The sequence below is a fragment of the Poecile atricapillus genome, chromosome 20 (genome assembly GCF_030490865.1).
Source record: "Poecile atricapillus isolate bPoeAtr1 chromosome 20, bPoeAtr1.hap1, whole genome shotgun sequence".
In the NCBI taxonomy this organism is placed as follows: domain Eukaryota; kingdom Metazoa; phylum Chordata; class Aves; order Passeriformes; family Paridae; genus Poecile; species Poecile atricapillus.
In genome coordinates this window covers 1709339-1735778 of record NC_081268.1, presented here as the reverse complement: position 1 = coordinate 1735778, position 26440 = coordinate 1709339, and the positions used below count along the sequence as shown (strand labels likewise).

At 49.7% G+C, this 26440-nt stretch overlaps 1 protein-coding gene across 1 annotated transcript in view; it reads left to right on the top strand.

Moving 5' to 3' along the window:
• The first annotated feature begins 23234 nt into the window (after nucleotides 1-23234).
• Nucleotides 23235-26440, top strand: part of NEK6 (NIMA related kinase 6) — a 46106-nt gene continuing 42900 nt past the window's right edge. The window contains exon 1 of the mRNA XM_058853442.1: nucleotides 23235-23393. The gene's annotated coding sequence lies outside the window, so the exon portion shown is untranslated. The remainder of the gene's footprint in view (nucleotides 23394-26440) is intronic.

The window sequence follows — 26440 nt, the reverse complement described above, 5'->3', positions numbered from 1 at the left end:
TGATGACAACAGAATTTTTGTATTTCTTCTTTTAACTTGACATTGAAAAACCTTAAATGAACTATCTTCCAGTGATTGTGTTACGGTATGATTCTGGCAATGCCCTACTAGATTTCTGTCGTTTTGGTTTTTTCTTTTCCATGTTCATCTGCTCAGCATACAAATCAGTAACTTGGAAATCAGACTCCTTTGGTAAATTTAATAACTATTGATGGGACTCAATCAGAGTTTTGCAGGGTTTAATTTTAACTTTCAATGGAACTTCAGAAGTACCTTTACATTAAGCTTGAATTTCACACTGTCCTTCAAATTCTGATTTTCCCAGGAGAGTAGTTTAAACTGGGAGGAGATAGAACAGAAGCTTCAGTGAGTCTCACAGCCCTAGATGAACATGGACACGCTCAGAGCAAGTGCCCAGGTCCCAGCCTGGTCTCAGTGTGGGGTGCAGAGCAAAGCAGGGCAAAGTGAGGAAAGGCACCGTGTGCCAATCTCGGCTGTGGGAGCTCTCAGCTCCACAGCTCTGACACTGGAGATGAGGCAGAGTTCACTTTTTCCACGCCTGGGTCAGAGCCCAGCTGCCCTCCTGGGTGTCACTCAGCCCTGACTGGCACTACCTTGGAGTTCTTCTGACTTGACTAAAAATAGGCAGTCTGGCAACCTCCTGAGAGACCCAGCTTTGCAAAAGTGTCTCACTGAGCTCTGCAGAGCAGCAAGCACAGGGACATTTTTGTTAAAAATCTTCAAATGGAAAGAACTACCTTAGCCTGTGGGATTTTCCCCTTCAGTGCCCAGAGAAACATCTCCTGCCCCATTCATCCCTGCCTTGCTTGGTGCAATAGGGATCTTGCAGAGCCTCCTTATCTGGGACCACGTGGCAGCTCTTGCAGCTTCAGCAGTTAAGACTGAGCATAGCAGATGAGCATTGGACCAGGGATCCCACTGTCCTGTGGATCAGGGACCCCACAGTCCCATGGCCCTGGGACTCATCAAGGGCTTGTCAGCACGTTCCCCGCTCTGCACAAGCTTTTGTGACTGAACCTCACTTGGTGCTGGCTCCACCCCAATAGATCAGCTCTGCAAAATGCCTAAATACATGCTTCAAAGCATGATAACAAGGTGATAGGTGTCCTAGAATTACCAAACCGAACCCCTTTAAGTTTATTTTGCCCTGTAAGCTGGAATAGACCAGCTTGATTGCTCAGATAATTTCAGCATTTCATAATGTCATCTTCAGTTTAATACACAAATTACTTAATGTGGAGTTGTGACTGCAGGAACACATTGCTGTTTCCTGTCCTGGTCTTAGCAATATTGAATTTCCCCAGCCCTACCAGGACTCAGCTCCTCATGCCAATCACAGAGATTGGTCATTAAAAATAGGAGACAAAAAAACAAGGAACCGTTCCTGTAAGCCATGTCCTTCAGCTGATGGGAAAGGCAGGAAGGAGGAGATGGGCTTTGCTCCTAATCAGCCAGAGATGCTGCACACTGCAGAGACAAACCTCACTGTGCCTGAGACAGGCCTGAGCCACAGATCTGGCTGAGACTGGACATGGATTGTCTGTGTCCTGGCTCAGGAGCAATCCTGACATGTTGCTGACACGTTCTCCTCCTCCACAGATCTCCCACTCCCCAGGGTGGCTGCCCTGTCCCGGGCTCAGTGGAGGCACAGGGAGGGTTGGGCAGCAGACTGGCCCCTGGGAAGGGGGAAGATGTATTTTTGGAGTTTAGGGAAAGTTTTTTGTTCCACAGCCAGGAAAGCAGGCATGAGCCATGTGCTGTGCCAGGGCTGTGCCCTGAGCTGCCAAGGGGCTGTGGGGGCACGTCGGGCACGCCAGGGGCTGTGTGCCCAAGTGCCATAACACAGCTCTACTGCAGCAGCACAAACACTCAGCCTGGGGCCCCTCTAGCAGGTTGTGGGAGCACAGCAGGCGCTGCTCCACTTTGACAAGCACAGAGAAGTGATTAATGAGCCAGGGAAAACAGGGTGACACATGCAAATACTAGAGATCTACAGAGGAAATTCTGAGGATCAAGTCCACCTTTGTAAACAGAAATATCTCTATTATTGCAGAAGACAAGAAGGGAGCAGAGAAGCTCTGTGACTTCCCCAGACAGTCTCTAATGATACTTTCTGCAGTTTGCATCAATCCAGATTAAGCTTTGGGCTGACACAGACGGGTCTTAACTAGGCTCTCCTCCAATGGAGTTGCGTGTTCCCTGTCCCCCGCTTTCCCTGCTGCTGAGCTGGGCTCCACGCCTGACGAAGAGTATCTGCACATCCCCTTGAGCAGCTAACCCTGCTCCCCTGATTGCTCTGCCAAATGAGGCTCTGGTTTCACTGCGATCAGGAGAGCTGCATTGATGAGGACAGTCTGTGTGCGGGAGGAAGTGGGTTTGGTCTGTAACTTTAGTTGTTCCAGTCAGAAATTGGAGCAGCTCAGAGAACTGCTGAAGGAGGCATTCTTGGTCTCCCAGGGTACCTCTGCCAGTGTAAGGCCACTGACATCAGCAGCCCCCAAGAACCACTGCTTCATTTGGACTAAGCCTTAAAAACACCTCCCCGTGTGGGAAACAAATCAAAGCAGTGTTGTGAAATGCCACTGAAGCAGCCTAGGATGTGCTGAGCCAGGGTGGGATGAATGGTGCACAGCAGTGCTCCTTCCACTGCTGTGCTGAGAGCAGGGAATGTGGCTCCTGGTCTCTCTTAGCCTGGACAAGTTCACATCAGGTTCTGCAGGAGCTGCACAGTGCACAGACTGACCCCATTAGAGCAAACCTGGGCATTTGGCATTCTCAGCAGTGCTCTGCAGGCACCACTCACGAACAACTGCTGCTTCTCAGATCACCAGGAACTGTATTCTCTTTTGGAAAGACATTTCATTGGGGCCCTCCAAAGAGGAGAGCAGTAATTATTCCTCTGCTCTCCATCTCAGGAGGAAAGCCTTGACCTCCTGGCACATGGTCAGATACTGGAAAGTTTCCTGCCAATACAAACTTCTGAAAATTTCCCATGTCACATGAGACAGGAGAGGCTTTAGTATGAGATTGTGGAGCTGGTTTGGAGTCCATTTTCTTTGGGCAGCAAATGCTGATTGAATATCTGTATCAATAAGGTTGAATTAAGAGGAAGTCTGAGCCATACTTCAGTTTACTGGGACTCATCCACGGACAGTTGTAGATCCTTTTGCATCAACCTGAATCTTCTCCCTGTGCCTGCTGCTCACATAAGTTGTCCCAGGGCTCTGTGGACACCACAGCACTGTGCAAAAGCAGGATCTCAGTACAGCCTGGTAAACCTGGAGAACTGTTCTGGTGCAAGTGGGGACATGAGGAGCATGGTTGAACATACCATGTGTCAGTCAGGGATGCCATACCTTTAGCAGATAAGGGAACAAGATAATTGACTTTTGCAGCCTTGTGTTACCTGGAAACTTTCTCCCAGCTGGCAAGAGTCTGCAGTAACACAGAAGTGTTGGTAATTGCGATCAGCACGGCGCACATGCTGCTAAGGTGAAACCTTCTACTTCTTGAGAAGGCACGAGCTTGGAAGGGTTCTGGGCTTGATTGTCATTCTAGACAAGTGTATCCTGACATCCTTTCCTTTTTACTATAAATCAGAAGCAAAATGAATAAATTAGTTATTGAAGTTCCTTGTGGGCTTCATTGATGCGATTGCAGGTGGAAAAGACAGGTAACATAACCAGAGGGAATTGGTGTCAAGGCTGCTCCTTACAGACCCAGATTATGTCACCAATCAGCTGGTGAAATAAAGAGATTTCCCGCGTATATTTAGTAAATCAACATGACAATGTCATATACAATCGGAGTTAATTAGGCAAACCTCCTTGCTGTGTATAGCATATCTCATGCCTTAGAGGTAGAGAGGCTTCCGTCAATGCTGCAGCTCTGGAAGTGTCAGGGGGAGCGGGCTGGGTGCAGCTCGGTGTTGAGAGGCCCCTCAGCAGCCTCCTCCTCCTCCTCAGGCAGTGCTCAGGGTGAACTCAGGCTGGGAAGTTTCACACCAGCAGCCCTGAGAATGCAGAGGCCTGGTCTGTAGCACTGGGTGCTGTTGGGAGGGACACTGCTGGGGCTTGACACAACGGGGACGCACAATCCTGTCTGGGAAGCCTCGTGTTTCCATCTGATCCCGGTGCTCCCGGCTTTCCTTAGCACCCTGTGGCTGTGACCTGCTATTGCCAGAAGTGCCCCGCTTGTCCCCCGAGAGCACACACTGCAGGATGTGTTCTGGCATTGGAGGCTCGCTTCTGGGGTCAAGGAGGGACACAACTGCCAGGAACCCCTGCCCTCCTCGAGCTGCTCCCAGCCTCCTGCCATGGCTGCAGCAAAAGCCTTTCGATCCCTGAGGGCCTTTCCTCACCCCTGCCCCGGGGAGGAGAGGCTGAGTGTAGGGCAATGGAGGGGCTTGTCCAAGGTCAACCCTGCACCATTTCCTCCTTCTGACCGTGGGACTCCCATCTGGTTTGATTCAGCTGTCAACCCTGGAGCAGAGAGTGGCAGTAACAAAAGGCTTTCTCAGACATAATCCCACTAAACGGAGACAATCCTGTTATGTTTCCAGGCGACAGGAATTGAGACTTTAGTGCCAGAGTATGAGGACTCTGCCCTAAGGGCTTTGTTTCAGGACTTAACATCAGGTGATCTCAGGGCCAGCCTGGTCTTTGTGCCCTAAAGCAGCACAGATTAAGCCCTAAACATGTATTTTTAAACTGAGAAAAACCCAAGAGGTGTGATAGACAATCTGGGATGGGGAGGAAACCCCAGACCAGCATCCCAGTAAAAGGGATTAGTCTGGCCAAGACAATAGAAGCCGTGAATCTCCGAGGGGCATGGCCTGATGTGCCAGCTGAGGGCTGGGCTGCCCTCCCCATGCCAGCTACACCAGCCTGCCAAAGTTCAAATGTCTGACAAGCATCACACTGCAGCTCCTGTATTCCCAGCCCATGTGTCCCTGATCCCCAGCAGAGGCCAGTTAATACCCAATTAACAGGACTCTTTCTAATGAACTGAGCCTTAACTGCCAGCCACTTCATCCTTTAATCTCTCCCAGCCGAGTGGAAGGGTTTGGCAGGTGTCACTTCAGGCTGGGGTGACAGGGCAGATCTGGCCTGCCAAAGCACAGCCACATGTCCCCTGTCCCCTCACCGGGGCCTCCTCCTCGAGACACCATTTACCCCAGGCCAGAGAGAACGTCCCTGTTTCCATGGGCCCTGCAGCCCGGCAGTTCATCTCTCCTTGTCCCTGGAGCCAGGACCTGGTACTGAGCTGGCCAGGACAGGTATCCCAGTGTTTCTCAAATGACTGCCTTGGTCAGTCACACTCTGTCAAAGCTGTTCTTCTCCTTCCCCTGTTCCCTCTTCTCCATCTGCAGTGCTCAGTGTGAAGGACCCAGTGCCACTCTGTGTGCCAGGCAGCCCCTTCGTGGCATTTGTTCCCCAAATGCACAAGTCAGCAGTCCCTTGTGAAAGGCCCAAGGATGCGAGGAGAAACGCTCCTCCCTTGGGGGATATCGCAGAGCCCTCATCAAACAAAACAGCAGTGCGTGTTTTTAGCTGTAAACTTTTAGAACAGAGGGAAGCCACACCCCGCGGTGGCACGGGTGCCCTCAGCACCCCGGAGGGCTGGGTCTGGCTGTGGGAAGCCTTCGGGGTGAGCAGCTCGGGAGTCACCTTGGCTTTGGGAGCATCAGAGCAAAGCTGTTCCCGCTGTACAGAGCAGTTGCCTTGCTTTACAGGTGTGCAAACCAGACTTTCCCCTCCATGTTCATCACAAAAACAGAAATCTGTGATATGGAACAAGCAGGGAAATGCCCTGCACATCCTAACTCAGCTGCCCCAGCCTTATCTCCACTTGCAGAGGCTGTGGGCATGCAATGCAGCAGCCTCGGGCAGGGCAAAGCGTGAGCAGTGTGGGTGCTGTGGAATTTGGGGTTGGGGCCAAATGAGGCCGTGTAGGAAGAAGCATCACATGAATTGGAAGTCCTAGTGGCTGGAGACATCCCCTGCTTCTCCTGAGCCTCTCTGGCTTCAGGTAGCAGTAGCATCAGAAGCTGGTGGTGTGTTGTGCTGTAGCCAGTCCTGTCCTGAGCACCCGATCTACCTGGGAGGTGCCCAAAGCCTCACAAAGAGCTGGTTTTCAGTGGGGAACCTGGGAGAGGCAGTGCTTAGCACATGGAAATGGTGTTATAGCACTCAAATCATCATTAAAGATGACACCAGCTTCTGTGTGCTGGGCTAGCAGAGAGATTGTTTCGTTGCATTATCCTGTTTTTCACCTGCAGATCTCAGCATGCATCGCATGCACTATTGCAGACACACACTGTCCTGGGAAGGACTGAGACAGCGTCAGCCCAGCTCACAAAGCAGGAAGTAGAGAGCAGGAATGCATTAAACGTTGGCTTCTGTCTCTGTCAGGTGCATGAAAGAAGCTGGGCCAAAAAGTATTTGCTTAAAGGCCCTGAGCAAATGGCTGGAGCAGATCATGGACTCTGTGCGCCAGCCTTTGGCTGCCTCAGCCCCAAAATATCTCCATCCCCATGACTGGGACAGGAGACAGTGGGAGAAGAATACGATTTCTTAGATCACAGCATTTCTCCAGGTTTTTTGGGAACTACTGGCACAGCCCCAGATGCTGTGACACAAGCTGCTGGCACTCCTGGTGCTGTGACAGGCTCTGTCCTGGGCTGAATTGTGTCTGTTGCCCTGATGTGATGCAGAGCCAGGCGGCTCCTGCTGTGTGACACTGCTGTACCCCGGCCTGGCACAGAAAGGTTTGAGCTGTTCACTCACTTGTTTTCTAGAGCTGAGGAAGCAGACTGGATCCTGAGGGGTCACTGAGGATCCAGTGGGATCCATGCAAACATATTGCCAGAGCAGCTTGTGCAGCTCCCCCCACTTTGCAGCCAACAGTGTTGAACAGCAGAATTGAGTGTGAAACAGCTTCCCCGCAGACCCCATTAGCCTGAGCTGGAATTGCCAACATAAGGCCGGGCCCCGCAGCCCTGGAGAGATGCTTGAGCTGAACAGTGCATCCTGTCAGAGCTTTCCAAAGCAGGAGGGAGTGAGCCTCAATGGGCAATGGCAGTGCCCTTTTTGCTTTTAGGCACAGGGCCACCACTTGCCCTTTGCTTCCAAGCAAAGCCCTGGTCCCTGCCCTGTGCCAGCAGGATTCCCTGAAGGAGCGGGCTGCACTGAGGGTGTCCTTCTGCCTCTGATGGGGTGGGGCTTCTCTCTGCCTTAATTTTCTCCCAGATGAATTTCTCCTGTGTCTCTAATTAAGCTTCCTCTTTGGCTTAGGACTGTGGACAGTCTGAGCATTTGTAAATTAGTCATCCACCAGACAGGCTTTGTCCAGCTCTCAGCCCTCTAATTACTCTGCTCAGCCCCCAGAGATGAGGGATCTGCAGCAGACAGACTGAGCAGAGCAGCTCAGGTGCGACAGGCCCTGCCTGGACAGCAGCCATGGTGCTGCTGCCCAGCACAAAGAGCAGCAGGGACCCTGCCTGAGCTGGGGCCGAGCAGAGCTCCATGCTTGCACGTTGGGAAGAAGAAAACTCTTCACTTGCATGTCTGGGCTGTGTCAGAATCCCCCAGGCCATGTGTGCCACAAGCACAGCTCCCCCATGGCACCAAGTTCTGCCAAAGTGCAGAGCTGATGGCAGGTGCCCCTGGGCCAAGTTCCCTCCTCCATGCCAATGTGCCACCGTGATGCTCTGATCCCAGGGAAAAGGAGATGACTGGCCCTGACTGAGGAGGCGACCAGCAGCTGGAAGTACCAGGACAGGTGACTCCAGTTTGCTGTCTCTTCAGAGAGCTCACTGGGGCAGGACAGCACCGTGGATGAGTGCAGTAGGCTGCTCTGGGAGAGTTTGGACATTTATATAACACAGCCTATGACACTCAGTTCAGCATTTGAAGGAGACCCACTGCAAGTCATTTGCAATCTCGTCTTCAGCTTCTTCACCAGCAGAGCTTGAGCAGCCCTTGCTTGAGTGTTTGGATTTGTTTACAGAAAGTGTTTGGACAATGTGGCAATTCTGGGTTTTCTGTTTTTTTAAAAACAAACATGCAGCCAGAAGAGTTGGGCTTATACACTGGGCTTTGCTAGACAAGGACTAAAGAAACCTGTCTAGCTGGGCTTTACTGGGGAGGCCCTGGGAACACAGAGCCCAACGATTGCTGCTCCAGGTGGAGGCACAGGCAGCCCTGCCCAGTGCCTGGCAGTCACTGCCACAGGCACAGCAGAGGACAGGGGTGTCTTTGGGGGCAGCAGTGTGTTTGCCTTGTCCCCCCCAGGGCAGGGCAGCTGCTGCAGGATCATTCTTTATGCAAAGATTAAAAGAAAAAAATGCTCCTCTCTGAGCTTGCTGCTTTGTCTAAGTCTTGAATGATTTTCTGTCACTAGGTATCAAACTGCAGTTGAAAGGATTTCCCGTTGACATTTAGCAGTATTAAATTACAAAATAACCACAAGTCAGGCACTCAGTATGATATAAACAGTGGGATTTGACAGAGCTTTTTCTGGCCTTGGGGACCAATTTACTCATTTTTACAGTCCCAACTCCAGTCATCCACTGGTAATGCACAGCGCCTTTTGGACACCACCTATTTGGAATTAGAGACACATATGGCAGAGTGTAATTACCTATTTACTCTGCTGCTGAATCAGCAAACTGAGGCTAGTTAACATTACAGCTCATAAGTCCCTTTCATAAACATGGGTCAGTGCTGGAACTGAGCAAAATTAATTCAAAAGAAAGAAAGAATTCCTCTCAAAAGGGAAGCCAAAAAAATCGGATGATTTAACAGGGAAAAAATGGACCCTCAATGCTTTCTGTAAGGAAGAAATCTGAGGAACCTCGGCCAGGCTTCTGGTAGGAGGAGCCTGGACCATCGCTTATTCCCACTGGTATAAATTGGGAGTAGCTGTAGAAATGTCTTGCTGAAAATCTAAAATAAATGAGAGGGAAATCAGGCACATTGGCCAGAGCTCCGGCTCAGCTCCCTGAGGAAACAGCAGCTGGTCTGAGCTCTGGGCTCTGCATCCTGCCACCCCACGGGGTCCAGCTCCAGCCAGGCTTTGTGGTGGCTTTTGGGGCTGGGCTGTGAGTCCCACTTGTTTACATCGAGAATTTTTTAGCCCCTTGTCATCGGCTGTGAGGCTGGGGCTGGACGTGTGCAGGGCCTGGGTGAACACCTCCAGCTCCCAGCTTGTCTCCTGCTCCCCATCACAGCCCTGCCCCGGGTAACAACCAGCGGCAGAAGGAGCTTCGCAACTCCCTGAAGCTCAAACATTTCCTGGTGAGTAAATGCAGAGCAGCCAAGGTGGGGAACGCTGCCCAGGCAGGAACGCTGAGGAGAGGCACGGCTTGGCTGGCACGGCCCTGGGGCTTCCCCAGCCTGCAGCCATGGAGAGCCCCAGCCTGTGGCACCGGAGAGCCCCAGAGCACCTGGGCAGCCCCGGCCTGGAGCCCCACCAGCTGCAGAGGAGGCACTGCTGGTGTGTGGAGGAAGGGGTGAACTTCCACCAGTACTGGCTGCTCCCAGCAAGAAGTGAGGAGCAGTGTCCAGCCCTCTGGGCAGGCCAGCCAAGGGGAATCTATCCAAAGGGTAACTGCGTCTCCCAGCCCTGTGTCTCAAGGGCACTGAGGGCTGCTCTGTTCCTGTCAAGTCATTCATGTGTGGCACTCTGGGGAATATCAGCGCCCATCCACTCTTAGCTGCAGGATCTCATGGGTTCTATCTTAATCCAGGCACTGGCATGTGGGTGTGGGTGTTGTGTCTTTGTTTCTGGGGTTTGCATATTTAGTCTCTGAATGTGAAGCATCACAGCAGCAGAGCTGTGTGGGACATGACCGGGAATGTTGTGGAGCAGAAAAATGTCCCTGTCAGCCTGGGGTGTGGGAGAGTGCTCCGGGGTTCAGTAAAGTTTGCTGAGTTGCAGTAGGACATGTTGGGCTGGTGGCTGAGCAGTGGGGAAAGGGGACCCTTGGGAGGGCAACTGAACACCTTGGACATGGAGTTGGTCCCTGCAAGGGCAGTGTGAGCCCCTTGTTCCTCTGGTCACTGCAGTGGCATGCGGGGCTTGGCAGAAGCGCAGCTGGTCAAGGGCAAGGGGAGGAGGCAGCTTCCCCTCCTCTCCAGATGTGCCAAACAGGCAAAAGAATAGGAATCTAAGCTGCCAGCAGAAAAGTGAGAGATGCTTCTGGAAAGCACCATCTAAAGTTGTAAGAACATGTTTCTCCTCCCACTGACTTTCTGAGCTTTGCAGTGATTAAGACATATCACTGCCAGGACTCCTCTGTAAAGCTGCTCTTAGGTGGTTTCCCTGTGGGACAGGGTGAGGTACAGGACTTCACAGGGATCTGAAGTGAGACAGGAGATGAGGTGTTGGTCCCTGGCTCCATCCACAGCTGGTCCTGGCTCAGGTATCTCTCCTGTAGGGAGCTCTGTCTGGCTGTGGAAAGCACCCGTGAGCTGTGCTGTTCACAGGGCGGGTGGTGGCATGTTGGCTGGCTACCCCTCGCCTAATTTGAGTCTCACCTGGCTCCTGCTCTTCCAAAATGGGAAGGAGCCATTTTAATTTCCTCCCTCTACATAAAATTTGCCATGGTGACCAGTCACTGCCACTAACAGAAGGAGGGAACTGAGTTCCTTGGCTGAGCTTTGGAACCTCAGGGGCCACAGCTGACAGGGAAGGGAGCAGCACAGCAGGATGGCAGCCACCCCATGCCTTTGCCCTGACAAACCTCATGATCTGCACAGACAAGTTCCCAGTTCTACCCAGCAGCCTGGTTTGTACAGCTGTACTATGGGGACAGCAATGACAAGCTGTACTGCATAGCTGTGTTTAAGGCTGATGTTTAACTTGTACTTTTAAGTGCTTCAGGGGAAGACATTACTGAGAAGTGAGTGTGGCATCCTGGAGCAGGCTCCTGCCAGCAACACCATTGGAGCAGGAGCAGCCACCGGCTCCTACAGGTGCACCCACTTGTGCTCCTTCTCTTTTCATTTTCACTCTTCAAAGGGCTGGGCATCTCCTAGGTGGGTGGCAGGGAGCTGGGATTTTAACTCATTAGCTTTGTGCAGCCTGCAGTCTGTACTTATGTCTGCAGCCTGTGGGAAAACAGTTTTGTTTCATGGCTTGGTTTGGTTTGGTTTGGTTTGGTTTGGTTTGGTTTGGTTTGGTTTGGTTTGGTTTGGTTTGGTTTGGTTTGGTTTGGTTTGGTTTGGTTTGGTTTGAAAGGGGAGTAGACCAGAGGGAGAAAATGACAAGCATTTGGGAAGACCAGCTTGCTCTGAGTGAGGTGCTGCCCAATAGGAGCAACAATGCCTTGGAGGCAGCTGGTGAAACTGTTCCAGGGAACAGGACTGACATACCTGTGCCTCTCACTGAGCTGAGGCCTCATTTGCAATATGGAATTGTGCTGGAAAAGCTTCTCTGTGGCTGCTGGTTGGACCTCTCCTGCCTAATGAGTGTGCAAGGCCAACCCCATGGTGCTTCTCCAGTTGTGGAGGCTTTGTTTGGTACAAGCAGAAAATAACACAAAAATTCTTCCTTTTTGCTCCATCCTTCCTGCACAGGGATTGTGTGGAGGAGGAGGAGGAGGCTCAGACCATAAAGCTGGGCGGCAGGACTTGCACATCCTTAGCCTTCCCTCTGCTAATATTCTCTCTGCTAGCATGGATTTTTTACTCGAAGCATTAGTTTCTCAATCTGTAAAACAGAAATGGAAACTAGAAGCCTTGCAGGAATATTCTACATACTTCAGATGGAGTTTGTCTCATCTGAATTCACATCTCCCTGCCTCGTCCCCCCAGCCCTCTATCTTTTTCTTTCTCTGTGATTTCAGATAGTCTCATAAATCTTGTTCCAGGCCTAAATTAAATGACTGCTCAGAAGTCAAATCCCATCTGTGGCATGCCCTGTGACCTGGCAATCTTCCTTTCCATCGCTTGAAGCTGGCAACATCCCAGGGTCCCAGGGAAGCTCTGCAGAAGGATTGTCAGGCTCCTGGGATTTAGTCTAGGTCAGTATTTCCATCCCCAAAACCTGTTTTGGGGGGAAGGGAGAGAAGAAAGCAGTTTGATGCAGAGTTCTAAACTGGCCATGTAAAGTCCATACACTTAAACTGTGAAGCAGTCTGTTTTATATTGGAATTTGTTGGATCCTCTTAAAGGCTGTGGAAACTTTACTACAAGAAGTTTTGTTTCTCCCACACTTGCTTTCCCTGGGTTCTGTGTTCTCTGAGCATCCTGCCCTGGCGTGTGCTGCAGCCGCTGGCAGTGGCAGGGAAGGGGCTGCAGTTTGAAATCTTGAAACTGTGAGAAGCCTGATTTTTATCTCAAGTGAGCATTTTTTGCTTAATTTAATACCAGCACTTGGAAGTGTCTGAGCACTGCACAAAATGTACCTAAAGAATGCGGAGGAACAGAAATAACAACAGGAAACTGTTACAAAAGCAGCAGGAGATGGGATTGCACCAGGGCAGGATCAGGCTCCGGCCCCGCTGCACCGCAGCAGGGGTGCCAGCAGCATCCCCGCAGAGGGAGACAGAGTTGGGACCCACTCCAGGACTTTTCCATGGGAATTCAGCAAGACCTATTTTCTGATGAAGCTGAAGTTGGCAGCACATGTCACCAAGCCAAGGAGTTCACTCCAGAGCATGGTGATTTTTAATAAAGTCACAATTGCTGCTCTGTGCTAAATGAGTCATTTTAAAGTCAGTCCTCATAAAACAATCGCTTCCCAGATCCTGCTTCCTTCCATACATGTCTCACCAGCACAGCATACTTTTATGGCATAAACACCACCTTCACTTATATTGCTGCTCAACAGTTACTGCTTGTTCTCAGCCATTTCTCAACAGTGAAATCCAGGCCGTGCACAATGCCAGGGAACAGCCTGCTCAGAGGATGGGCTGGCAGCATCTCACATCCAAAGCCAGCGGTGTGAGCCGCCGTTCCGGTGACAAGTGCCCTGACATGTGCGTGTGACACCGCCCTGCTGGGCGCAGCGGGTCCCCTGTTCCCGGGGACCGGGGTCTGCACCGTGCCCTCCCGGCCGTGCGCGCGGCCGGCCCGCAGGGCTCAGCACGGACACTCATCGCTTTCTAGTCCACTGATCTTTTATAAACTTTGGCAAACTGAATTCTGTGTTGGATCCTCCTTCAACTGCCTGCCAAATTACATAAAATTATTTAAAATTGGCCAGTGAGCTAAAAAGATGGGGGTGGAGGAGGTGGGGGGAGATGACAGATGGATGGTGTGAATGCAGGAGTCTTGTGTCCTTAGGAAGCCAGGCTTAAAACATTCAGGAAACTGAAGAGGTCTCTGATCCATGAACCCTTTTGTTCTGAGGCACTAATCTACCCACCCAACCAAGCTGTTGAAGTGCAGGATGATTTAGTTTACTTTGTTTATTTGCTTTTTGAGGAAGCGTGGGCCAAAATGATGGTTGAGAGTATGGCACGTCTCGCATTATTGACTGCAGATTGCAACCTTGTAAAACAGCATTTTTTGTAAAATGCACTGTGAGTGTTTGTAACCTGAACACAAACTGCCAAACACACGTTCACACAACTCTGGAATTTGGTTTAATATGTATATGTTTTCTTTTACAATTTGGACCTAATGAAAAACATGTGGTTTGTGCAGAGTAAAAGGAATAATAGAACTTTGTGCCGGCTGCGTCGATTCCTGCTGGGCATTACCGACCGCATGTGCTCTCTTGCTGGCTTGTGACTCCAGATACCGCAGAATGACTTGAACATGTTCCTCATCCCCACCCAAACCTGAACACTGCGGTTTTCAAAAACGCTGTTGTCTTGGCAACCTTCCAGATCCTTTCTGGGCATTTAAATCTTGGCTGAAACTCATGGAGCAAAAGCACGTTCCAAGTGTTTTCCCAGGCCTCTAGCACAACACCTGACTGCAACGCCGCTTCCTTGCTTCAGTTGTCTTTGCTCTTCTTTCAGCAGCAGTGGCACCCGTGTGGTGCCTTCCTGTTTCCTTCTGGTTTAAAAGAACGTCCCGTATCTGCCCAGCATTTGAGCCAGGGGCACCGAAACATTTTTGTTCTGTGGTTATTCACATCTGAGAACTGCAAACAGCGAGGACAGCGATGCTTCACAGGCTCTCCAGAGAGCTGAGTCAGCACTTTCAACTTCCCGAGTGGTACAGACTTAAGAGGGCATGAAATGGGGCTGCTGCTTTAGAAATGGCACAGAAACCCTACAAATGCAGAAAACTGCTCAAAGAAATGTAAATTTGAATGAGAGCCATTGAAACACAGAGGAAAATCCTTCATTGTGAATGTAAATTTAAACAAAATCGTCTACCTCCTGCCTTCCCACACAAAGGAAACCTGCTGCCTCTTCCCTAGGAGAGTGTTTTACCAAGCTCATATGAAACTCTTTTTACAACATCCCTTTGTCTCTCTTGGAACCTGACCAAGAACTATAAGGCTTTAAAGAGAGCTTTTTGCTTGTTCAGGCCCAAGGGGAGTAGCTGAGTATAAATAATAGATTGGTCTCTTCTGTCTCCAGTGTTTCTGTTCTGCTGCTCCTCACAGACACAACCTGGGAAAGGTGTGGCTATGCCTGCAGCAACACGAGAGCAGTTATCTGGTCTCTCTTGAAGGAGCACGATGATAAAGTGAGAAACAGCTGACAGGACCAGAGCTGGAATGTGCAGCCCAGTGGACATGGCATTCCAATTTTGGAAAACTACAACTGGGGCGACTTGCTCACTCACCAGACCTTGCTGCTGTTTTCCATACAGGGAGCCTCAGGAGAGCAATGTCTTATCTGTCCAGCCTGCTCAGCAAAAACAGCCTCTCATCCAGGCGGCTGATGGTCAACAATTAATACCTTTGGAGCCTACACCTAGCTAGGGAAAAGTGTTAGGGATTTGCAATATACAGGAAGGCAACATGGATTTGTTTTTCCAAGCTGAACAGCTCTACCACGTCATCCTAGAAAGCCACAGTTGTCCCTTGTTTTCAGTTCTGCCAGTGTTGCATTTTCCATGTCACCCTTGCCCGTCAGCAGCCGTGTTGTAACTCCAGGGCTCTGAGCTGTCCTGCTTCTCACCCACCCCACTCCCACCCAGCCCTGCCTTTCTTCTCCTTTTATCTTGTGCCTCCTTAACTGTTAAAACCCACCTTTCCTAACAGCTACCCTTTAACAGTTGTCTCTTCTCCCCCAGTGTCAGATTCTGCCTTGAATTGTCAAGTTTGACGCTGGCAGTTTGTCAGAACCCCAGCTCCCACCTGCTCCTTCTCCAGTGCCGTGGGTTGGAGGGAAGGGAGGTAGGTGCTGTTGTATAGTCCCAAAAGGAAAGTCTGTATTTATCTCTTGGCAAGCAGAATTAGGAACTTGAGGGAGAGTATACAGGCTTCTGCTTTCTCCTACTCCTCAGTTCCCTTCTTGGTCTCTCTGGGCAGATTAAGGCTTTTGTGCTGTTTTTACCAAGGTCAGCGATCTATTCTTCTGTATTCGCTGTTCTCCACTCAATTAGTTGAGGGCATTTAACATGGATTTTTCATATTTGCATCGCAAATTCCAAATGATCCATGAAAGGCAGCTGTTCAGAAACTTCTGAATTCATTATCCCCAGTGTCTCGAAAGAAACTTTGCCAGGCATTTGACTGGGGCCCTGTGTAGTCAGTGTGATATGAAACTGTTTGTCATTTGTAGTCTGCATTGAAGAATTAATGCGATGCTGTGGCATCTGGTTTCCATTTTCCATTCCCTGCAGTGTCTTCTTTACCTGACTTGCCGGTTTCTAATAGTTGTGTTGACCGATCAGTGTTTGGAGGCCTGTGCAGCAGCACCCCAAGGCCTTTGCCAGCAGGGTGGTCACGGTCCTTCCACATCTCACTGCTGTGCATCCTCCTGTGCACCGTGGAGAGCGGCCCACGGCAGCCTCCCAGTCCCAGGGACGCGGGCTGGGGCCGGGCTCACAGGCACGGGTACAGCTGGAGACCACTCCCTGTGTTGTTCTTGTGACACACTCGTGTGCAAACACACCCCACAATGGCGTGCACAGAGCTCGGCTGCATTCCTTGCTGCAGGAGCAGCATGGCTGAGAGCCAGAGCCTCTCGCTTCCTCCGCTCTCTCCTTCCTCCCTTCCTTCCTTGGGCTTGCTGGGTGTGACAGGCTGAACACAGTTGTTTGTTGCTTTTGTTTCCCCATCTAATCAGATCTCTTTCCCTGCCATTATGCAGCTCAGCACAAGTACTCCAGGTGGGATGAATCCAGTTCAGTGCCCTCCTCCCAGCCGTGGCTGCTCCTATCACTAATGAACTGCAAACAACCATGTTCCCCATGTTCAACCTTCACCCTGTCCGATGCATCCATAATCTAAATATAGGCCATAATTATTCTGCTGGTGTCTGTTGGCCCATTGACAGAACTGACAGTGGCAGAGGTCAGGAGACCCTTTGCACCTTTAATATATTAACCATTAATTAACCATTTCCCTGCCACTGATTGTGACAGTCTCCCTAACACGCAGTAAATGCCTGGTGTTTGTTCTTCGGCTGTTCCAAAGCTGTTCCTTAGTTTGCTCCATTCCTGTACCACCGAATGCTGATTATTTTCTTCCCTCTAATTGGGACACTTGGTTTGTTTATCTGGTTGTGCAATCAAAATGTGAACCCAGGATGCTCTTTTCCAGCCAATGACCCGCATCTCCCCCAGATGCAAATCCCAGTGCCTGAGAAAATGAGTGCAAGAATCGATCTCTTGGCCAATGCAGTTTCCATGTTGGAAGCAGAGGCACTGACTTTCCATATTATTATTTTTATGGCCCTGTGGAACAAACAGTTGAATATGGTGCTATGAGAGTGAACATTGGGGGGAGAAACTAATTTGTGCTGTAAGTAATTTGATCGTAAATCATTTAAAGAATGTAAATTGTAGGGGAGAGATGTCACTCCTGGCAGAAGGTCGCCTGTGTCACCTGTCAGACAGTCCCCAGTGGCGATCATGAAAATTTCTTTGTGGTATTATTAATAAATAAACATAATACTCTGCATTTCTGCAGCACCTTTCAGTGCAGGAAAAGAAAGCACTTCAGCTTTAAGAACTATGCTCTGCAATTATTTTAACTTCCTTTCAAAATACTATTTTAAAGGTTAAATTTGTAATTTGTTTGAATGTTACCATCATAAGATGGTATTAAATTTAAATGACATTATTTCCACCTCCACCCTGGCTCATTTTGGGTAAAGTGCAATCCCCATTTGACATCTTGATGAATTAAGTGAAGTGACAAGTCATTAGTTCTGAGACATACTTTAAGTATTTGCAGGACAGTAGCTCTTGGAAAGCCTAACAGTGGTCAAGAATCCAATGTCCTCCTATAATGGACAAAGGTTATGTCCCACAGAATTTATAGTTTAGTTCAAAACTACAAACAGCAGTAGAAGAGAAAGAAGGTTGGAGATTGAAACAGTTGTGGGCTGTCCCTGCTCTGCTGAAGGACGGGCCCTGGCTCTGCACCTGGGTGTGTGTGTCCCCAGAACTGTCCACAAGCTACAGGAATACCTGGAACAGGCAAAGAAAAGATGGAAGAAGAGCTTTGATGTTGTATAATCCCCGTGTGTTCTCTGCTACCAATAGTGCCTTGTTTTTCATTTGCACTCTTTTGTCTCTGTGGATCCATATGATTAGTCTGAAATGTAAAACCACCCTCAGCTTTCTCTGGGCAGGAGTCTTCTTTTCTCCTGTGTTTTTTGCACAACACCAAGCACAGCTTGGGTCCTGACTCATGAGTAGGACCCAAAAATACTTCAGTTACCAATCTGTCCTGCTGCCGTTAAAGTTTATAGCAAAATTCATCCCACTTTCCCTAGCTGTGAAATGATACAGCATTGGTGCTATGAACCAATCTTCAGAGTGAAGGAAGAGAACAAATCACAAAGGAAAAGTGTTACCCAGAATAGATTGCTCAGAAACTATTCCCCATGCAAGGGGCTGGGAATGGGAAGGTGCATGCCTGCAGTGTCTGGCAGGGTCACCCTCGTAACATCTGGCTGTGAAAGCTGGGGAGCTGTGCCAGCTCCTTTGGAATAACAAGCTGAGCTCACGAAGACAGAGCTCTGCATTCCTGCAAAACTCGCCCGGAACACTTGGAAAGGGTCACCAGGAGGAATGTCAGTGAAAATAGGGGAAGGGCCTAGGACTGTTAAAGCAGAGCTGCTCAATCTGGCTTCAATTGCTTTTCTCCTTTTCTCTATTTTTTCTCTCCTTTTCTCTGGCTGCTCGAGGGGAGGCATTTGAGCCCCACTAATGACCAGGAACACTACATAAACTGTATAAACTGTATAGACAGGGATCAACTTAAGGCAGTTCATTAAGAAAACAGGGAGACAGAGCAATGAAGCTTGTGTCTTGCTCACACAATAATGAAGTAGTTAGAAGGGTTTATCTTCACTATCAGCTTAACATATGGTTTGAATTCACACCTGAGCCCAGGCTCTGCAGTTATCCTGCTGCTCTGTGGCTCCAGCCTAGTGAACCACATTCACCCTCTGCCCTGGGAAGTGAGAGGAAGGCACCTGAATGAAGGTGCTCTAAAGCCCAGCACCAAGGGCAGGGTGAGCTCTAACACCAGTGCTTAATGGCAGCTCCAGACTCACACAGCTGGAGTGGAGGGACAGCTCCAGGGACAGAGCTGCAGAAAGGAAAACACGAGTCAATATTCATCCATATATTCATGATCTGTAGGCTTGGGTGCTGTGATGCTCATTATCTAGGCATGACCTTAAAAACTGCACTTGATTGAGGACACGGCAGCCCATCTGCTTGGCAGCACAGGATGCTGAGGGCCTCACCCCAGCACGCTGCTCCCTGCACTGCTTCTCTGCTCTGCTGGAATACAGATTCAAGGGCACAGCCTTCATCTCCAAACCCTTTGCTGGGGCTGAGACAAGGCATCCACAACTCTTTCTCTCTCAAGAGCACAGTGAGTGCTACCTGTGTGTGCAGGACACAGTTTACTCTGTGTCCCAGCTCCAGCTCTGTATAGCAGACTTCCTCTTCCTCCTCCTCCTCCTCCTCCTTGCCCTCAAATGAGCAGCAACCACAAAACTGGGTGCTTGAAAAAGTGTCTTCCACTTGCCCTGCTACAAAAGCCACAGCAACAGCTCCCCACAGCCCCTGTGAGGCCAAGTGGAGCTCATGCCCTGAGCTCTCTGCAGTTGGGGTGGTGTAGGCTGCCTGGATGTGACCAGGAGAGTGTGCTAAGGCCGAGGTGTTTCCTCCACTGGGATGGAACACCTCTCCCAGCTCTCCATGCAGGACAACGGGCAAATTCATGAATGAAAAGACTCAATTTCCTGCTCTGTAAGAGGACAACAGGCCTCTTCCACTTTCTTCTGCACTGCCCCTCCCTGGTTTCAGCTGACCAAAGAAATGAATGAGAACTGTTTGCTGCCACTTCATCATTTCAAATACACAATCACCAGAAAAGAGGAAGCAATGTTCACTTTTCTGTCCATGTGAAAAATCCTTCTGCTCCTTCCTCCAGACACCTTCCTGAGCCTGTTTTTGTGCATCCCTTCTTCTTTAAAAGAAAACGTGTCTTTCTTCTAAGCAATTAAACTCTATAAAAAAGGCCATTTTCCCCATCATACTTTCCCATCTCCCCTTTCCTGGATGGCAATCACATCCTCCAGATCTCATGCTGAGAAGGATATTCTGCCACTGGTCACATCTGGTTCCCTGATGAGATCCGCAGGCGGCCGGGCTGGAGCTCTTTCTCAGTCACGTGGGGGCTCTGGGCTCCTTATCTTGCCCAAGACCAACGCTTTTTAATCTCCCTTGATTCTGTTTCTCTCCTTTCGGAGCACGCTTATCAGTTTGAGACTAAACTGCTGCGCAAATGCTCATGAGATCAATCTACAGATCTTAAATATGGTACAAAAGAGGTGTTTCTGTGAGCAATCTGTTGGAGAGATTTTGTGCTGCCTTTTCGCCTCGTTCCACGCTGGTATGCATTCCTTCAGCATTAATGCTTCCTCTGGGACCCAACCTTATGGAAATGTGAGCCGGAGCGTGCAGGCTGCAGCCGCTCTGTGGAACTCAGCCTGCGTGGAGGGAGCTGCAGCCCTGCCTGTGGAAAGAGGAATCCACAGCCTGGCTTCTCCAGCTACTGCTGGCTCTCCTTAAACTCTACGATTTACATTGGAAGAAGAAGGTTATTTTGTTGGTTTTTTTGTTTGGGGTTATTTTTATTTTTTTTTTGGTTGGTTGGTTGTTTTATTCTGTTGCTTTTCCTCCCCTGAAAAATAACTTCTAGCAGTCTGCTCCCTGTGTGCTGTTAGGAATGGAAAATAAATAAGTCAATAGGCATATATTAAGTCAGTAAGGCCAGGAATTTATCGATAACGGACTGAGGATGAAGGATACGGTGACAGTTGCATTTAGCTCTCAGAATAAAGTAAATCAATCGAATTGACTGTATGTTGATTTAAAATCCTTAAAGATTTGGGCCAAGATGATTCTGATTTTCCCAAAACAGACTTGTGAATCTCCATACCCACAGGTAATATAGGAATGTTCCTGGTTTATTGTTCTCAGCCCCTGATATTGCAGTGCTCCCTTGCTGTGCTTGACTCTGTTGGTTCAATTATGAAGTAGTGAAGTAGCCTCACTCCCAGTGGGTCACTGCTACAACATTGGGCTGTAAATAGTGAGGAGGCCATGGGTGCTCTACAACCTTGTGAGTATTGGCTATAAATGCCTTAGGGGCATAAAAACCTATTTCTTCATATTTTAGGTTAAAAAATAAGTTATTTAAAATACTTTTATTTAGGTAATTCTCCATTCCTTACAGACTTACAGTAACTACTAAGAATTGCTTTGGACAATGGAGATTTTAAAAGAATTGTAGATTAAGATGTACGTCAACCCATCCTTCAAGTGTATGAAATAATTAACTGATTAAATGAAATGGTCAGATAACCAGCGGGATCTGTGAATGATGCAACCCTGATTTAGATGTGTGTGTATAAAATACATTTTTTACACTTCAGGAGGCTTGATCTGTGGCTGTTCTTACAGACCCTGAAACATGGAAGAAGTAAACTAAACATTTGAAAGTTCTCACTTCAGGGGTTGTTTGAAAGAGAATTTCACACAGAACTGTAGCACAGATATGAACGAAAGTCTATTTCTGTCAAGACTTAATTGAGGAAATTTAATTTTCTTTCCTAACTGAATTGCTGTTGATAATTTAAATTAATTCTGTCTGGTCTGTCTAATTTAGCCATGAAAAACCTGGATCTTGGAACTGTGCACAAGAATGTAGCAGATTTTTAGAAGCAGCTTTTCTGAATAGAAAGACGGTAACTTATGGCAGCCTAACAATAGATATTTTTTGGTTGTTGTTTTGATATAAAGCACTTAAGTTCTTCCACCTCAATCCACTGACATTCTCATTTTAAGAGAAAGAAATGCATTTTTGCAAATGGTACATCAACAGACTTTGGGAAAATTGAGTTTGGAGAAAAAAAAATTGAATTAATTTTGTTTCTCTAAGCACTTTCCCATGTTTCAGATTTTGTACTGATAGATTGATGATATGATTTGCTTTAAAACCAGGTGGCCTCTTAGTTTCCATCTGTTGTGTCTATTGCTCTGTCTCTAGTGAGAAGCATTGCAGAGCTGTGCAGGCATCTGCACCCTGGAGAGAAACTCTGCGCCATCAGAAATGCTCCAGGAGAGAGAATCGACTTTCACTGTCTCTTAAATGTATCAGAAACTCAAGCCCCGGATCTTGTTTATATTCACCCAAACTGAACACAGTGAATTTCTATTAGCTAGGTGTAAACAGCTTTATAACAAAAGCAAAACCCAGAGACATTTCCAGAAGAAACAGTTACAATCTTCCCAAACCACCACGGCAGTTTCTGGCCTCTCTGGATGTTGGAGGTGGCACCGCTTTAGCAAGAAGGCTTTCCTAAAAGTGTGAGTTTCTATGGATAAAAGCCATTTGAGCAAAGATCTGCCATCATGTTTCAGGTTCTGTAAAACACAGAATTATTTTGAAGTATTTAAGTGGAGTCTGCTGGGAAAAGTGACTTCTTTGAAGCGAATGTCTTGGGCAGCAGGTTCCCCACAGCTCTGGTGCAGGTGTAGGTGATGCAATCAGTCAAGAGAGAGGGGACAGAGCAGCAACACGCCACGAGGGCTGCCAGCATTTCCTTGGAAGCTGCGTGTTCAGGAATGTGGGGCACAGAATGCAGAGCGGGGCCTTTCCCGCTGCTCCCAGGGAACACACACAACAAATCCCCTGTGCTGCGGGGCAGGGTGTCACCGTGTGCCACTGCCTGCTGCAGACAGCTGCAGCACACCTGAAGGGATTGGGAAACAGCGAGGCCAGGGCAGGGGACACGGGGGTGGGAGCAGCTCTGTCCCGAAGGACCGGGCCCGCCGGGAGCGCGGCTCCATCGCGGGCACGGCCTTAGTCCAAGTGGACTTCAGCTGCTGGGACTGGCTCCATGATCACTGCTAGGGCACTCGTCTGCCTGACAGGGGTGATTAAAAAGGAAAAAAAGCATTTTAAAGTAGTATTTTAACTAGCAAAGAGCTGCGTGGAAGTGGTTCCAGCGGCAAAGGTGCTTTTGCTGGCACAGCGCGTTTCATTGTGAGCGGCTCCAGGGCTCGCTGGTGATAGCGCTGTGCTGTGCCAGCGCTGGGAGTTTCCATCGTACCAGCGAACATCTCCACACAAGTTTGACAGAACTGACAACAGGTGACAAAACAGGAGCAGTTCCCTCGGTCCCCAGCCTCCCCACCACACAGGGACCATTGCTGAGCCTCGCTCTTTAGGTTTGTGTTTATTGCCAAGTTCGAGTTCACTTGTGAAAAAACCCTGTTGAATTTCAAGTTCAGATTCAATTTATGTCGGGTATTCATACACGTCTAACTTGTGGATTGAGGATTCCCAAAAGCCGGGTAGATTTGGGAGCCAAACCCGTTCAGGCCGGTTCGTGCAGGAACTCGGCTGTGCCGCACTCGAGGCCCGAGGCTGCGGAGCGCGGGCTCCGGCCGGCGCTGGGGTCGGGCTGCGGGGCGGGAGGGCCCCGGGGCGGGGCGGGCAGCGGGGCCGGAGCCGCGGGGCCGCTCCAGGTGCGGGCCCGCAGGTGGCGCCGAGCGCGCACGCGCCGCCCCCGCGCGCGGCCCCCGCCCGGCCTGCGTGGCAGCAGCGGCGGCGCGCGCGCCCGGGCGGCGGCGCGTGCGCGGGAGCGCGGGGCGGGCGCGCGCGCGGCGAAGTTCCGTGCGGGACGCGGCGCCGCTCGCTCGGTCCTGCGGGGCTCCCGCGCCCCCGCGCCGGCACCGCCGCGCCTCCGCCGCCCGCAGGTGAGCACGCGGGACCCTGCGCTCCGCCGGGCCGGGCCCGGGGTGTGCCCGCCCGCCCGCCCGTCTCGGGCCCCGGCGCCGCGCGGCGCCTCCGGGCAGCCCCGGCTGGGCCGCGGGGACCGAGCGAGGGGCGGGGGGAAGATCGAGCGGCCGCGCTGGCGGAGCCGCCGGGGGCCGTGCGGGAACGGGGGGGTCCGGGCCGCGGGGCCCGCACGTGCCCGGGCGGGAACGGGAAGCGGCCGGGAACGGCGCCGGGCGGGTCAGCCCCGCTGCCGCCGGACGGGCCGAGCGGCGGCCTTGCCACTTGAGCAAAGTTGAGACCGTGCTACAGACGCGAGCGTTTGCGCGCTTTGCTGTCGCTCGGAAGGTTTGGGGAGGTTTGGGGGTTTTCCATTTTAACAGCTGTGCTCCGAGCACACGCGCCCCGGAGGAGCCGTTCCCGGCCCCGCGCCCCTCCGAGCGCCGCTGCCCCCCAGAGCCCGGGCTGCGCTCGTTTGGCTCCTCGGGGAGGCTCCCGGCTGGGACACAGAGCCCCGGGGTGTGCGGGAGGCCCCGAGACCCTGCCCGGCTGCTTCACGCTGGGGTCTCCCGAGAGCGATTGCTGGCGATGCCCTGGTCCCGTCGCCGCTCCCGGGGTGCGCTCCGCCGCTCGGGAACCCCGCGGGAACCCCGGTGCCGGGGGATTACACATGGCTTTGGAGAGAGCACATGGTAGAGCTGAACTATCAAATACCATCTTTTCCCCTCAACGTGTTCCTCCCTCCAAAGTGTGATTTATGCTTGGTTAGAATAACGGTGGGTTTCTGAGCCCATCTGTTGTCTGCCTGTTCGCACACATGGAATAGCTCTGCCTATGGTGATTGCCTATGGCATTATTGCAGGAGAAGTAGTTTGATAGGAAATATTGTAGCAATTAGAAGTCCAGTGATGCAAGTTCCTGACACATTGTGACTGTCTTGCTGTCAGTTCTGTGTCTCCTTTAAAAGTTCATTTTTTGTGAATCACTGTAAGCAGCCGTTTAACTTCTGCAGCATTTGTACAGCTTTTACATTTGAGACATCTCTTGACATTGAGTCAAACTCTTTCCACTGTTGTTTTTTTTCCTGTAGACATTCTCTGTGACAGTCATATTCTGTTAAGCAACAACAGAAAAAAAAAGAAGGAACTGCTTTTAGATAAGACTGTTGCTGCCTGTTTCCTCTGGCTCTGAGTCTTAGAGACCTAAAAAAATGGGAGCTGTGAGAAACTTTTATTATGATGGAAAAAGAGCATCTTCTGTGGGAAGTGAGATTCTAGATGGAGTGTGAGTGACTGCTGTCACCCCAAAGGAATTGTCAGAGCAGAACCAAACTTTTGCTTTCTTAACACCTGTGATGTATAAAATGTTTCTGCTCATTTCATTTCCTCCTCCTTCCTCTGGAATTCTGTTTCTTGACAAATAGGTATTTTGTGAGAGAGGATGGATGCATAATTGGAATGTGAGTTTTTTCAAATTCTTCACTGTTCATTTTATAAGGAGAAAACCAGATGAATAACTTGAACCCCAAGCCCACATTGGGAAACATATTTTCTTGCAGTATTGCCCTCTGTGATCCTGCCTGAAAAGTTTTATGCCAGTCTGTAACACTGAAATATACATTGAAAATAGTGAGCATACAGTGGCTTTTTCTAATTTCTTACAGTTATTGAGGCTGTACTGGAGGAAATAGTGAGAGATTCTGAGGCTTCGTGTTTTGGGGCTTTATTCACACCTACCTGTTGGTCTGAATGGCTCTTGCAATGGCTTGAAAAAGTATTTTTGTGTGTTGAATGAGCTGTTTACTCGGAGTAAAATCAGTGGTTTTGTTTGAATGGGGCCAGAAATGCCCATATAGGTTTTTCTCCTGCTCTGCCTCTGCTGTCTTAGCTCTAAAATGGGGGTGATTGCCAACAAGTCCCCTTCCTGAAGCTATCTAGATGTGTAAAGGATTAATTAGTGGATGTATTTTAGCATCTTTTCTTCCTTTATGTGGTGTGAAATATATTTGACCTCAAGGCTATGAAAAATGTTTAGCAGCAACCAGCCTGGCAGAACAGACCAACCCCTGTGGCTGCAGCCAACAGCTGGGGCAGGTGGGAGAAATCAAATGTATTCAGTCTGAATTTAATGCAAGAAAATGGACTGTGGCTGGAGGAGCAGAGGAAGTACTTGCAGGAAGATTTCAAAAATGAAATGATGAAAGTGGAAATCTGGGGCTCACAGGACATTTGCTTTGTCCTAAATGAAAGCTTAGATGGGTCCTTAGGGAAAATGAATTGAATAGCCCAACTTGTGCTTTGGTTTTTGTCATTCTAACTTGCTTTTCTTAGAGGTTCTTGTTGCAAAAGAGGTTGTTCATGGTGATCTTCAGTAAATGAGAGCAGTAAGTACATGGAACCTCATTTTAGAAGCAGGGCTCACCTTCACCACTGAACAAACCTGTTTCTAATTGCGACTTGCACAGTTTTACTACAGCTCAGCACTTGTATAGACAAAGAGTGGCCGTGATGCTTTGTGTGGCTTGAGCACAGAATTATGGTTTGGGAAGCTGCAAATGCCCTTCTGCCCATGACACACACTCCTGCATTTCTCTTGGAAACTCACTGGACCAGTCTGTTTTACCTTTTATAGGCAGATGGTGACTAATCCAATGTACACCTCCCCAGGTGCTTGCCTGGGTTGTTTGTAGGAAATTATGTGATATGTGTAGATGTAGCCAGTATAAACACAAGATGCAGGAAAAAAATCTTGTAATATTGAAGGCAAAAACTAAATAGTCATGCTGCTAAAATATAGTTTATGATGGCCTTGATACCACTTGTCACTGAAGATGCTGAAATGGCAGCAAGAGAACAGTGAGAACCTGCTCCTGCTTGTGGGACAGGCACGGTGGCAGAGGAGGCTCTGTGCCTGTGCCACACCCCATGGACCGGACAGAGCGGCCTTTCCCAGTACAAAATCAGGTGGCAGTTAAAGGTTGTCTAAAATGGGCAAAGTGAATGCTGGCCTGTTAAAGGCAGAGGCCTTG